We start from the raw sequence: 13,498 nt of genomic DNA on the forward strand, positions 1-13,498 counted from the left end.
TTTATGTAAGATCTTTTACACGGATAAACTCTTACTAGAAGCAATATGTTATTAAAAAAATGACTGTAGTCCCAATAAACCAATTGCGAAATTCTTTGGCGTAAGTTTTCACCAGTCTTGTATTTCTTTAAGACTGTTTCAATGGTGATTACTCACTTTTAATTAGTAACGTTTTATATTCAGTAAGTACCTCTAAGAAGGACTGGTTACAATTCTGATGCCTGAGAAGAGAAAGACTATGATCAGGAAATTTGAAAACACGATTACAACACAAAAAAAGAGAGTTACTAAGGTGGCCTTTGTTGAAACCTTACAGATAGAGCTGTCTTCCAGTCCGTTCTGCTGTTTGAGACACAGCAGACGAATTCATTCCAGGAGAGTTATGGCGTCACTAGTCTGACACACAGTGATGGACACTCCTAAATAAAACTGGCCAGAAAAATCTCTTGCGGATTCTATCGTATGTCTTAATAAATCCTAAACGTCCGGCCTTAGGTGTGTCATGTAACATCTGTAGAACAGTTAAGACCATGTGTTTAGGAATCACTGGTAGCCACCTCTTTGCAAACGGATCATAGTTTTTCTTGTAAAGTAATCCGTTACCTACTTTAAATTGTCCTTTCAAATCCTCTGACTGATCTAAGTCAAGCATAATTTGAGATGTCTTGGGGTTCTTCTTCTGCTCAGCAGAGAGATCCTGGAGTGCAGCGAGACAGTCACGATCTTGATCAGAGTCTTGATGGTCTTGCACAGGGTTTCTTGAGAGACAGTCGGCATCTTGGTGTTTTCTTCCACTTTTGTGCAATATGGTAATGTCATACTCTCGAAGACGTAGTGCCCACCTGGCGAGTCGTCCTGTTGGATCCCAAAGACCTGTCAGCCAACAAAGTGAATGATAGTCTGCAACAACTGTGAATGGCCTTCCATAGAGACACTGTCTAAATTTGCACATGGCCCAAATCACAGGAAGACTTTCTGTAGTTGTTTCTCTCTGCTTTTGTAACTGTCCTAGATGCATAACCTATAACCTTCTCTTTTCCATCCGAAATTTGCTCCAGAACAGCACCGATCCCTTACCTTCTGGCATCTGTGTGTAGTTCTGTAGGTGCTCTTTCATCATACAGACCAAGTACAGGGTCTGTCGTCAGAGCTCTTCGCAGCACATCGAAAGAATATTGTTGAGGATAACCCCAGATGAATTTACCATCAGCTTTTAACAACTCTTGGAGTGGCCTAGCTTTGATTCAAAAGTCTTTGAAACGCGACGGTAACAAGAATATAATCCGAGGAAGCTTCTAACATCTCTAATACTTTCACAAATAGGAAATTCCGCTACAGATCTCACCTTCTCTGGGTCTGGCCACACATCTTCGTTTGACACAAGGTGTCCAAGTATTTTGATGTCTTTTGCTCCAGAGAGACCCTTCCAAGGATTAAGTTTCAGTCCACCTTGTTGGAGAAACTTACGAATGACCCTCAGCCTTTTTATATGTTCATCAAATGTCTCGGAGAACGCTATAATGTGATATAAATAACAAATACACATTGTCCACTTCAGATGACGTAGAAGACTATCCATCATCCGTTCAAAAGTTGCTGGTGTATTACACAAACCAAACGGCATTACCTTAAACTCATACAGGCCCTCAGCGGTGATGAACGCAGTTTTCTCACGATCAGTCTCATCTGCTTCTATCTGGCAGATTTCCGAGTACATGCCCATGGTTGAGGAAAACTTAGGCCCCTTCAGATAATCTAGTGTATCGTCAATTCGTGGAAGCGGGTAAACGTCCTTTATAGTTATCTTATTAAGCTTCCTGTAATCAACACAAAAGCGCCAACTGTTATCCTTCTTCCTGAAGAGGACCACAGGTGACGACCATGGCCTCTACGAACGCTGAATGATGTCATTCTTCATCATTTCCTCTACTTCGTCGCGAATTATTCGACGTTCCGTTGCTGACACACGGTATGCTCTCTGGCTTATTGGTTGATGGTCTCCAGTGCTAATCCGGTGCTTCACCGCCGATTTGTCTAATTTGCTCTTCACCAGCTGATTGAAGCATTCAGAAACTCTTGAAGAATGGCAAGTAGCTTCTTCTGTTGTTCCTTAGTGAGATCTGGCGGTAGTCGAGCTAGAAGATCTTGTCTCGTAGTGGTAGGGCTAATTTCGCCCACAGACTCGGCATGGGAGGTTTCTATGACGCTGAGCTGTTCTTCAATTAATGTCTCAGCGTTTGCTACGCACATGCGTCTTGGAAGGATCTGCGTTCCTTGGCGACAGTAAACTATCCACAATTCAGCAAATCCGTTCTTAAACGAGACGACAGAGGCTGGGATGACCAAGTTATTCTTCAGTGGTACGATTCTCTTGCATTCCACCACAAGATCCATGGGTTGATGCATGGCATGACACTTGACAGTTACCTTTCTAGCGCTGACTGCAGGAATGATCACTTCATTCATCACACATAGCCTCCACACACTCGGATACGCATCTTCCTGTCCACAGTCTCTCATCTCGTCTAGCATAATCTTCGAGCGACCACAATCTCTAATTGCCTCAGAAGCTTTCAAAAAGTCCCATGCGAGAATGACGTTATGACTACACTCTTTTAAGACGATGAATTCTAAGGGTTGTGTATGTCCACTTATACCCACACGAATGGTACATCGTCCTGTAGGTTTTACACATTTCCCATCAGCCACCTTCAGCAGAGACGTTTTGCTGTCGACGAATATGGTTTTCTGCAAGTGCCGACGGGACTTCTCCGAAATGAATGAATATGATGCTCCAGAGTCCACAAGATTTTGGTCTGGTCGGCTATCCATTAGGATATCAACGTAGTTTCCTATCATTTTTGTAGTGATCGATGGCGGAGAATTTTTCTCTTCGGCGGCCTCAGCTCCAAGGAAGGTCGCACCCTTTAGTTTCCCAGGTTGCGGGGGGATAGGTGATTGGCTGGAGCTTCTAAACTGTGGTGGAGACCTTGATCGGCGTGTTGGGGAGCGGATAGCTTGCGGCGATGGTGACCTACGTCGTCCTGCATCCCCACCTTCCTGTTCATCTTCGTCGTCCCGGAGTTGGCGTCGGCTACGATCGGTATGCTGTGTTCAGGCGCGGGCGTCGTCAAATATCCGCCGCTTTTCTCGACAATAGCGTACCACATGTCTCGGTCGTCCGAAGTGGAAACATTCTGGTTGGTTATCCTGGGTCCTCCAGACGTCAGTCTTCCTTGGTGCCCAAACATTGTAGGAACGTAACTTCAGTTGGGTCTCGACTTTTTCACCGTTTTAAAGGGAAATAAAGGACGAGAGATTGGGTTCAATGTCTGTTCCACTTCCTCCCTTATGAGCTCTTGAAGTGTCCCGTTTCTTTGCTCACCATGCAATCCAATTGCGTTCTGAACTTCCTCCCTCAATATCTGACGAAGAACACCTGTGAAATCAGTTGCTTCCTCCATCACAGTCATCGACACGACGTTTGGAAGCCGTTCAAACTTTTTGTGTGTAATTCTTCTTTGATGCATTGTCTCGAAATCCTGGCACCATTTTATGAAGTCGTCTGCTGTCGAAACCTCCTTCAGGAGTAAGGCTTGATACATGTCCTCAGCAACACCCTTCATGAGATTGCAACCTTATCTTCCTCCTTCATTCTACGATCCACTATTTTACACAGCTCCAAGACGTCTTGAATGTAGGATGCTGTAGTTTCTCCCGGACGCTGTGCCCTGCACTTTAATTTATCTTCAGCCTTGCACTTCTGTCGTTGTGTGTCGCCAAAATACTTGCCCAGTTCCGCCTGGAATACTTCCCAGCTTATGAACTTCTCCTCGAAATTGGCAGTGCCCTCCAAGTAGAAAAATACGAGTACGTGAGCCAAACACACGGTGTCATCCCATTTGTTAAATTTGGCTATACGCTCATATACCTTCAGCTACTTGTTTGGATCTTGGCCATTGCCACCAGAGAACCGGAATGATGTCTTATGTGGTGGCACACAGTTACTGTCATCGTAACGTCCTCTTCTTCTTCTGTCTCCGGTAGACTGCGATCTGACTCGAACTCGGGTTTCTCGCTACGTAAACGGCGGCTCTGTCGTGGCCTGATGGGAGCCACTGTGTCGTCGATAATGTTCTAATTCCCAGCGTCTCCATCAGAATAATGTCACGTAGAAGAAGGTGTAATTTGATGAATGACGAACACCAACTTCACTTAACGAAGGTTTCTTCAGCACTTGCACATACAAGAGCGCGGGGTGAACTGCATCAGGTCAGAACACATCCAGTATATATACAGCTATAGTACGTTCCAGTACAATGATTCTTGATCTTTACGGATATTTCTCGAATGTACTCGAACCGAATATAGAAATCAAAACTGTACAACCCCGATGAGTTTTGAACTGACGACCCTACATGCTACAGTTCAGTATCATAACCACTACACCCCGGTGCTACTCAGCTGCTTTGCGACAATGTTGAAAAGTAATACGCCTTAAACTTAATGTGCCGAGAAGTAGTAACAAGGGTGCAAGAGTGCAAGGTCTACAAGAGGTGTCAAACAAGTGTACTGAGGAAGAACTTCGGTCCTGCCAAACACGCCTTATAGCTCCTGGCTTTATTAAATTCACCAATAAAGCAGACTACTGGTTCACTCTTAATCGGCGACAGTTCCATGTGGCAAGCATCAGACGATCTACTTTACTTAACTTGAGCCACCAGGACGTGGCTGGTAGAGGCACCAGATTACCGGCCAATCCAGACGCCGTGCTATGACGGAAGTACCGCCGCCACAAAAAGCAAACAAGCTTCTGCTTCGGGCCCAGGGAACAGGAACGTGCCGCCTGCCACCCAAGCTACCCTGCCAATGCACATCAAAGGGAACAGCAATCCATGCGAATGAGGCTACACACAAGAATGTCTAAGGACTAGAAACTCTGAACCAATCCCACAAGCCACTACCGATACAAGTTACAAGTTTAAAACTCCTTAAAATTACTCTTATTCAGAAGAATAACTCAAGCATACTCATCCACAAGGTTTGCTTTGCGACCCACACAAATTATGATACATTTTAATTCCGTCCGCGGAGCTTGTACACTTGCACGGAATATGGCCTCGAAAACAAACTGCGATCAGTAACACTGACCGATGATTATACACTAAATCACTCGTAGACGTATTAATGTAACAGGTTCTATTCCACATAACATAGCCGTGGCCTTACAATACCAAGTATTCGAACATAAGAAAACAAAACTTAAATCCACTCAGATGTGAAAAAGCCGTGACTTGCAGGATTCGAACCAGGGTGTTATTGCGATCAATTCGTACTGGCGGTCGTCGAGGTGCCGTAAAATTTAAGTTTGCAGAGTAGGTGGGGAACTTGCCAACCAGGCTGCCCATAACGATCATAGGTCTTCCCGCAGCTCGCCACTACCAGTCGGTAAGCGAGCCGGCGAGGCTTGGCCCCGACTGATTTAACCATTCGCGCTTCTCGAGACACTCAACTGACAGCTGGAGTCTCCCAAAAGCAAAAACTTGCCAACCATATGCCCTCCAGCCAACTGACTCTCCAGGCCCCGCCGAATCAACAACACGCACACCTCGACTTAGCTTGCGACTCAGGATCAAATCAATATAGGCTACCCAAGCAGTTGGTAGCGCCAAAGGAATGCCATGCCGCCAAAATTAGAACCGCCACGGATCAGTATTATCCTTAATTTTGTGGGGTATGAAGTAAGCTGTAAACTGTTCATTTACACGGTCCAGTCACATTAATGTGACTACCACCTATGTTCGACGACTACATGCAATAACCACTCAGAGACGGTAGATGGCAGCACTAGCACTAGTCGTGGAGGGTATGTAAAGCATTTCTGGGGAGGGGGGTAGGGGGCAGAGTCGGCGGTGGGGGGGGGGGGGAAAGTGTAAAACAGTGCAGTCGTTGTCATAATGCGGAAATGGAGACATTTTTCTGGACCGAAATGGCGTGATCGTAGGCTTTAGAGCCAACGGTGGAAGCATTTCAGAAACGGCTGCGTTTTTAAACTGATCGTATAGCACTGTGCTTAAGGTATACTGTGCATGACAAAATGGTGTTGTCCAAAATCAGCGCCTAGGCAACTGTCATCTACTACAGGCCGCAGATGAGAAAGGTGAACCACAGCTAAGGAGTTGTGTATGGCAGAACAGAGGTACAACTGTTGAGCAACTAACAGCCCAGATGAAGCAAGGGCTATTAATCGTATCTCCTCAGCGACAGTTCTGCGACTATTGTTATGTATGGACCTCCGCAGCAAGCGACTGGTTCCTGCACCCATACTGACTGCATTTCATCGGAGCCGTAGGCTGCAGTTTGCACGCCAGTACCACAATTGGACGGCCACCAAGTGATAAATGGCGTCCTTTGCAGATGGTAGATGGCCATTAGCAGTTACGACGAGAAGCGTATGAAAGCAGACACACTGCTACAATCATTGGAAGGCTTTAGGCCACGGCTGGGAGAGTTGTTGTCTGGGGAATGTTCACGTGGTATTCCCTCGGTGATCTCGTCATTCTGGAAGGCACAGTAAATCAACAGATTTATCCTTGCGGACCAAGTCAACGCCCAAGTGCAGTTTGTTTTCCCTCGACATGATGTCATCAAACAGAAGGACAATGCAACGTTTCACACAGCTCGCAGTGTACGTCCGTGTTTCGGAGAGCACCCAGGTGAGTCAACCGTACTCTCCTAGCCACCAAACTCCAAGTATGTAAACCCAATAGAGAGTCCGGGGGACCACCTCGATCTGGCTGTATGTGGCACGGACCCTCAACCGACAAACCTAGCACAGTTGGCCACGTCAGTGGAGTCGGCCTGGCTTAATATACCTGTCAGTACCGTTCAGAAACTCACTGACACTCTTCAAGCACGTCTTATCGCTTCAAAAGGTGGCTATTAAGGTTTTTGACAGGGGGTCCCATTAATGTGACTGTACAGTATAATACGGCTGCTTGTAGCAATGACTGGACTGCTCCATATCAATAGTTAGCAACATTGATGGTTGCAGTTACAAAAGTGATAATGAATAGACATCGATAAAAGAAGGATATGTTACAATAGTAGTAAACTCAGCCTAGGAACAGCGTCATGTGTGTCGTTTCGTAGAATTTGCAAAATCAAACTATATTTCTGCTATGCGGTATGGAGTTTCTTTAGTGTTCGGAGAGTAGCGCTAACTAGTTCACGATCATAGTCTGCGCCGTAATGTTGTTTGCTTCAGCGCAAGTAGGTTAAGGAAGCGTGCGACAGACATTGGTGTGTAAGCTAAGTTCAACTCTCAAATGACAGCAGTTTAAACTTCTGTCTCTCTGGTGGACACTAATTATTTTTCGCAACAGAGCCTTAATCAGGAATTCTAGTCTTTCCATGTGTTAGACTGTTCTTTGCATTAAATGGTAGCGACGTCCTTCCTTTTCTTCACAAACCGCTTGTCTCTCAAGAGTGCCGCTGTAGCTCCTCACAGAAGTAATAATTGACCTCCTTTTCTCTCAGACTTGTTATCGCGCTCAGACTTTAGCGTACCAAGGTGTTCATTGCTGTGTATGCGTAAAATAAAAGTCAAGACATCCGATAACGGGGTCACTTCATCATGAAACTGGGATGAATCACCATTTACAAATAAAAGTCAGATGCAGCCAATCCAGAAAGGTATTCCTGTCTTTTCTGTAGCAGTTGAAACTTCTAAATATTAATTTTTTTAACTTAAACTGAAATAACTGAGTGAAACTGAGTGAAAGTGAACCTTCTAAAGCTGTTGAGTGCAACTGAACATACTGTCACTTTGCTTGTCTTTATCGTTAGAACACTGACCTACAGAATTTTCCCTGACAAAACCAGCTCAAAATTATTCTATTCATTAATGACATAAATATACAAACGCAACGCAATCTCACTATTAATTAACACAAAAGAATATCCCTGATTTAGAAGGATTCCTAACAACTACCGACACATTTCATAACTCACTTACCTCACAGAAAATCTTCATGATATGAACTACAGAAAATACAACAAGTATACAGCCAGCTAAATAAAAAGGTTCTAACTACTATAGGCTCTAACTACTAATAGGCATATGGTTAGCAAAGGATAGATTTTGTTACAGAGCAAACAATGTATTTAGTGTATTTTACCTTAATCATGTGACATCCAGTTCCAAAAATTATTTCATCTTTAACAATTCCATTAGCCACATTTTACAATCCATGTCCAACCAATATTAAAACTCCATAACGGACACAGGTGAAGACCGTCCACTCGCGCTAACACTTCAGACCTCTAACCTCCATCACTGCTAACTATTAACTTCTAACTGCAAGTCCGACCAGCCACAGAGTCTCCTATAGAGGGCGCACAGCGCTGTGTGTGATATTAATGCAGATCGCTGCCAACATAGAAACATAGAAACAGGCTACTTACATAGCCCACCTGCTCCCCTCAAAAAATTTCTGCAGTGGCAAAGACTAATTTGTTAAAAAATTTTATACTAACAATATCAAACAGATCGGATGCCCACAATTAGTAATATCCTGTTGGTCAATAAAGCAAAATTCTCCTCTCAATCTCTAAAGAGAGTCCTAATCATTCAACAGAAGAAAAGACAATGACCGCTTTATGCACAAAGTCTGAGCAGCAAAAGAACATGCGTACATAAGTAATGGACCTCCATGCAGTCTTGAAGAAGTAGTGTTGTCCTCCCAATGGAAACACAGTGCTGACTCTTGATGTGAAGACATGAAGCTTGGTAATGGGCCACAACAGAGGAGAACCACAGCAGACTCAGTCAAAGTCGTGATAAATATTGGTAGAATTGAGGTCTCCACAGAGCAGACCTACAGTATTCCTTGTAGAGATTGTAGTAGTAATGTGCTACAAAAGGTGCAGATCCACTGTAGTCCTTGTATAGATTAAGGTAGTGATGGGCACCACAGGTGCAGACCCACTGTAGTCCTTGTAGAGATGGGCAGTAACCATTGCGACTGTGCAAAAATCACAATTGAAGAGCCTTGAGCATATTATAGCAAGGTGATGAATCACCACTTGTGCACTCACAGATTTTTTGTAATATCCTTAGAACCAGCAATGCTGTTACCAGTCCCTTGCTGAATTATCAACATACAAGCAAGCAATAACACAGTCGTATAACCTGTGAGATTTTATGCATATAGTATGACCAACAGAAAAATGTGTGCAGTGAAATGAATCCCTACTATTTACTTACCTCGAAGAACCGGTGTCTATACAACTACAATTTTACAGCATAAGAATACAATTACAAATGCAAAGAAATCATCATCACAGTAAAGAACATGATACTACAAATAACTTTTGTAGTAAGACAGGCTTTACAAAAGAATAGAAATAAACATATACATGAGTATTACAGGAAGTATGACATGAGTAAATAAATGAAAAATGAGAAGATCCTTAGAAACGTTAATTTGACACATGAGCATTAAAAGAAAACATAACAGAATAAATAATGTCTGAACATCTTCCCAAACTAAAGAATATGTTACAAAAACAGATTAGCTTTGAGGGTAACACTATTCCTCATCATAGTGAATGCCGCTTAGTATTAGAAGGAAAAAAATTGTACCAAATTTATCTTATCGGGTAAATACGCAGAGACAGGACGAACATAAACACACAAGGGTATATATAATAATAAAGGAATAACACAAAAGGAAAGTGAGTCGTGCTTGGGTAGCTCTGATAGTAGAGTACTTGCCCGCGAAAGACAATGGTCCCGAGTTCGAGTCTCGGTCCGGCACACAATTTTAATCTGCCAGTAAGTTTTATGCTTCTTACTGTAGGAAAAATTCTGTCATTGGTTAACGGTAAAAATGTGCCATGTGTCGTAGTTATCGACGTTCATAAGCAAAGTTCTCCAAAAATCAATGTACTTACTTCGTCACATACAAAAGCACTATGCACATAAATGCCATGGTTATCACATTCAGTGACATGATCTTGAAAGTACTATACTGTATAACGTATTGTTGTGTTATGAAAATACCTGTCTCAATTTAGCCATGCCACAAAATTCATTACCAAAACATGTTTTACTTTGCAGAAGAACGTGGAGTAACTGCAAATGTAAAACAGATACAGCCTAAAATCTGTATGGAAATTGTGTCACTCCTTAGTTGTATCGAAATATAATCATGCAGCTCTCAGTCAAACCAAATACTATGTCATCTGTGACCTCTCAGAAAGTACTTAAGTAAAAAATGTCTTTTTCTCAATTAAACCAAAATTTTACAGTAAAACTTCATTAGCAGTATATGTTCCAAGAATGTGGATTTTACAGTCATGACATAATCGTGCAACTAACGAGCAGAAATGTAAACACAATGAGACTGTATCGTCTGTTCCTTATAAAAAGGGACTCGTAAAATTACTGTGTTAATTGATAGTCATGCCAGCTACGTCGTCAGCTTCATAGGAACACTTTGTGGCTGCCTGCAGTGTGAGTCATTGTCTATTATCTCTTTGCTGTCGCGCGTAGTTACTGGGATTTGGAGGTCTAATTTCTACAACGTCAGTTATAGCGTCTGTAGTCAAGTCGTTAATTTCTGAAATTTCTTTCGTGTCGATCACGTGCTGGAGAATCTCTCCCATAATCTTAATTGCGAGGTGGGCTGTTGCGTCTGAAGTTACTTTGACTCCGTTGATAATAATCCTTCTGGTTCCCATATTACCTGTTTCTACTGTTATCTCTGTCACAGTCATTGCTATGGAAATGTGATTTTTCTCTGTAACTATTATTATTCTGCCAATGGTTGTCATACGAGTGGTGTCTGTTTTGATCACAATTTGCGTTATAAGAATGGCCTTGTCGTGTCCGGTTATTAATTCTGTCGTCACGGAATTGTGATGGATGTGACCTGTAATTGTTGTCTTTTGCCTGTTTTTGCGTCACCCGACTGTCGATTTCCAGTTCTTGCAAAAGTCCCTGAAAAGCTTCAATATCATCTTTACAATTTCCTGCCAAAATAACATGTCTCAAATGTTCAGTCAACTTAATTACGCAAATGTGAATGAGTTCCGAAGGGCTGTACGAGTTTGGCAAAAACTGATTCTTGTGCAACTTATCTTAAAAATATTTTACCAGGCTGGAAAATTCCGATTGTTTGAAATGTATCATCATTGTAATACTGTGTCTTACAAGATCTTGAGTAGCCTGAGACCAATATGCAGAAAGAAAGGTGTGATAGAAATCGCCTTCATTGTAACAGTCGCTAATAATCGATCGCATCCATACAGCTGGTTCATTTTCTAAATAACCAAACATGAATTCTATCCTATGCACTAATGATCAATTAGCAAGCAGGAAAGCAATGAGCAAATTAATGAAGGCAACCTTGTGGATGAATGTCATTACTGGAATTCTTGAATGTTTTAAATTTAAACATAGTGATGAAGAGCTTATAGTCAAAATCATCATGACGGCGAGTTGCAAATCTGTCACTGTTACGTCGTGTCGCTGATCCCATCTCAAGGCTCGCTGCACTTTGTAAACTCCTTCCAGAATCTCCCAAATACCCAGTGTTAATACTTTGTGACGTTTACGTATTTCTAAATCCCTCTTCCCGTGTCAGAACGCGAGTATCGTATTATGTGTGCCAACTGATCTTGTACTTCCCGCATTTCTCTTTTGTGTTGCGTACTAATTTTTTTCTGACTCTGTTTGAATTTTCTGATTTCCTCGTACTCTTCTGTGTCACGAAAGGCTACCGGTCTTATATCATTCAAATCATCATCTACCTCCTTAGATAAATTTATTAACTGATCCGACAGTTCGGGTACTTTCCTCACAATGATCTAATTTCCTCTGTGTGTTTTTCTGAACCAAATTTTAGAGTGTCCATTTGTGTCGTAATCTTATATACTGTGTCCTTTAAGTTTTCCTGATTTTTTACAAGTTGCGTGAACGTATCGGTAGATGCAACTGAGTCAAATTTAGGTGGCAAGGATTCGTGATTTTCGTGAAAAATGATCTGCAGTTCTTTTATGGCTGCTTCGTGATTCTGTAATGTGCCTTAATGTCGCGAAAAAGTACGCTGACAGTGTTCACAAATTTGTGCTTTTACATCTTTAGAAATCATTTGACATTTCGTTTCGATTTTAAGTAGCTCGGCTGTTAAATTTTCACATGTTTGTTCAAGCGTTGTGTCTAACTTTTGAAGTTGTTGCTGTGTTTGTTTTTGATTTTGTTCCATTGTTTCCAACTTTTGAAGATTTAGTTCCATTGTGTCTAACTTTTGAAGCTGTTGCTGTGTTTTTTTCTGATTTAGTACGCTGAGTTTCATTTGTTGCTGTGTTTGTTCATGATTTTGAATTAATTGCAATAACAATGCATAGTGACTGAAACATGTTCCTCTGTGCTTTTCGTCAGTGCGTTTGCACCGGAAATATTCGTATTTTGCAAAGCAGAGAATGAGTCTTGAATTAATTAAGAAAAGGTGAAATGACGCAAAACCCGAATCTACGATATTTGCAAGATTTTGTTCTGTTGTTTCGCATTCCTGAGCCGAACAGTTACCGACCGATCGATCGACAATATCTCGCTGTTCACTGATTGTTTCCCTGCCTATACTGTTATTTACTGCCTGGTCCATGTCCCTACGCACAATTACCAAATTATTATCTTGGACATATGTCAATTGATTACAAGGTGGTGTTAACACGCTGTCATTTCTCAATCTGCTTGGCAGCCTAGTGTTACGTTTTTCACACGCCATGATTATCACAGTATTTTACCCGATAACACAGAAAAACACAATTTGATAAGGAAAAAGTAAGAAGACATACTAAAATAGCTCTGAAAATAATCAATATCTAATCAGTTGCAAACGCGACTGCGTGGTACTTGGTGCAAATCCACATGCATGACACTACAACTACAAAAGACACTCCATATACAATTACACGCTAGCAGTAAACAATAATCTTTTTCTAATTATGCATTAATTATTCAAACCACAAGAAAATCAGAAAATTCCAGTGAAGTAGCCTTGGCTAAGGGTCGACAGGTGAAACTTCTGTATTTCGTTCTGTAACTACTGAGTGAAATTGAATGGAAGTGAACCTTCTAAAGCTGTTGAGTGCAACTGAACATATTGTCACTTTGCATGTTTTTATCGTTTGAACACTTACCTACTGAATTTTTCCTGACAAATACAGCTCATAACTGATTCTACTCATTAATGACCTACAATATACAAACGCAACGCAATTTCACTATTAATTAACACAAAAGAATGGTCCTGAATTATAATGAATCCTAACAATAACCTATACATTTCATAAGTCAATTACCTCACAGAAAATCTTCATGACACGAACTACAGCAAATAGAGCAAGTATACAGCCCGCTAAATAAAAATATTCCAACTACTGTAGGCTCTAACTAGTAACAGGCATGTGGTTAGCAAAAGCAAAATTT

This window comes from Schistocerca cancellata, chromosome 3, assembly GCF_023864275.1.
Source record: "Schistocerca cancellata isolate TAMUIC-IGC-003103 chromosome 3, iqSchCanc2.1, whole genome shotgun sequence".
Lineage (NCBI taxonomy): Eukaryota > Metazoa > Arthropoda > Insecta > Orthoptera > Acrididae > Schistocerca > Schistocerca cancellata.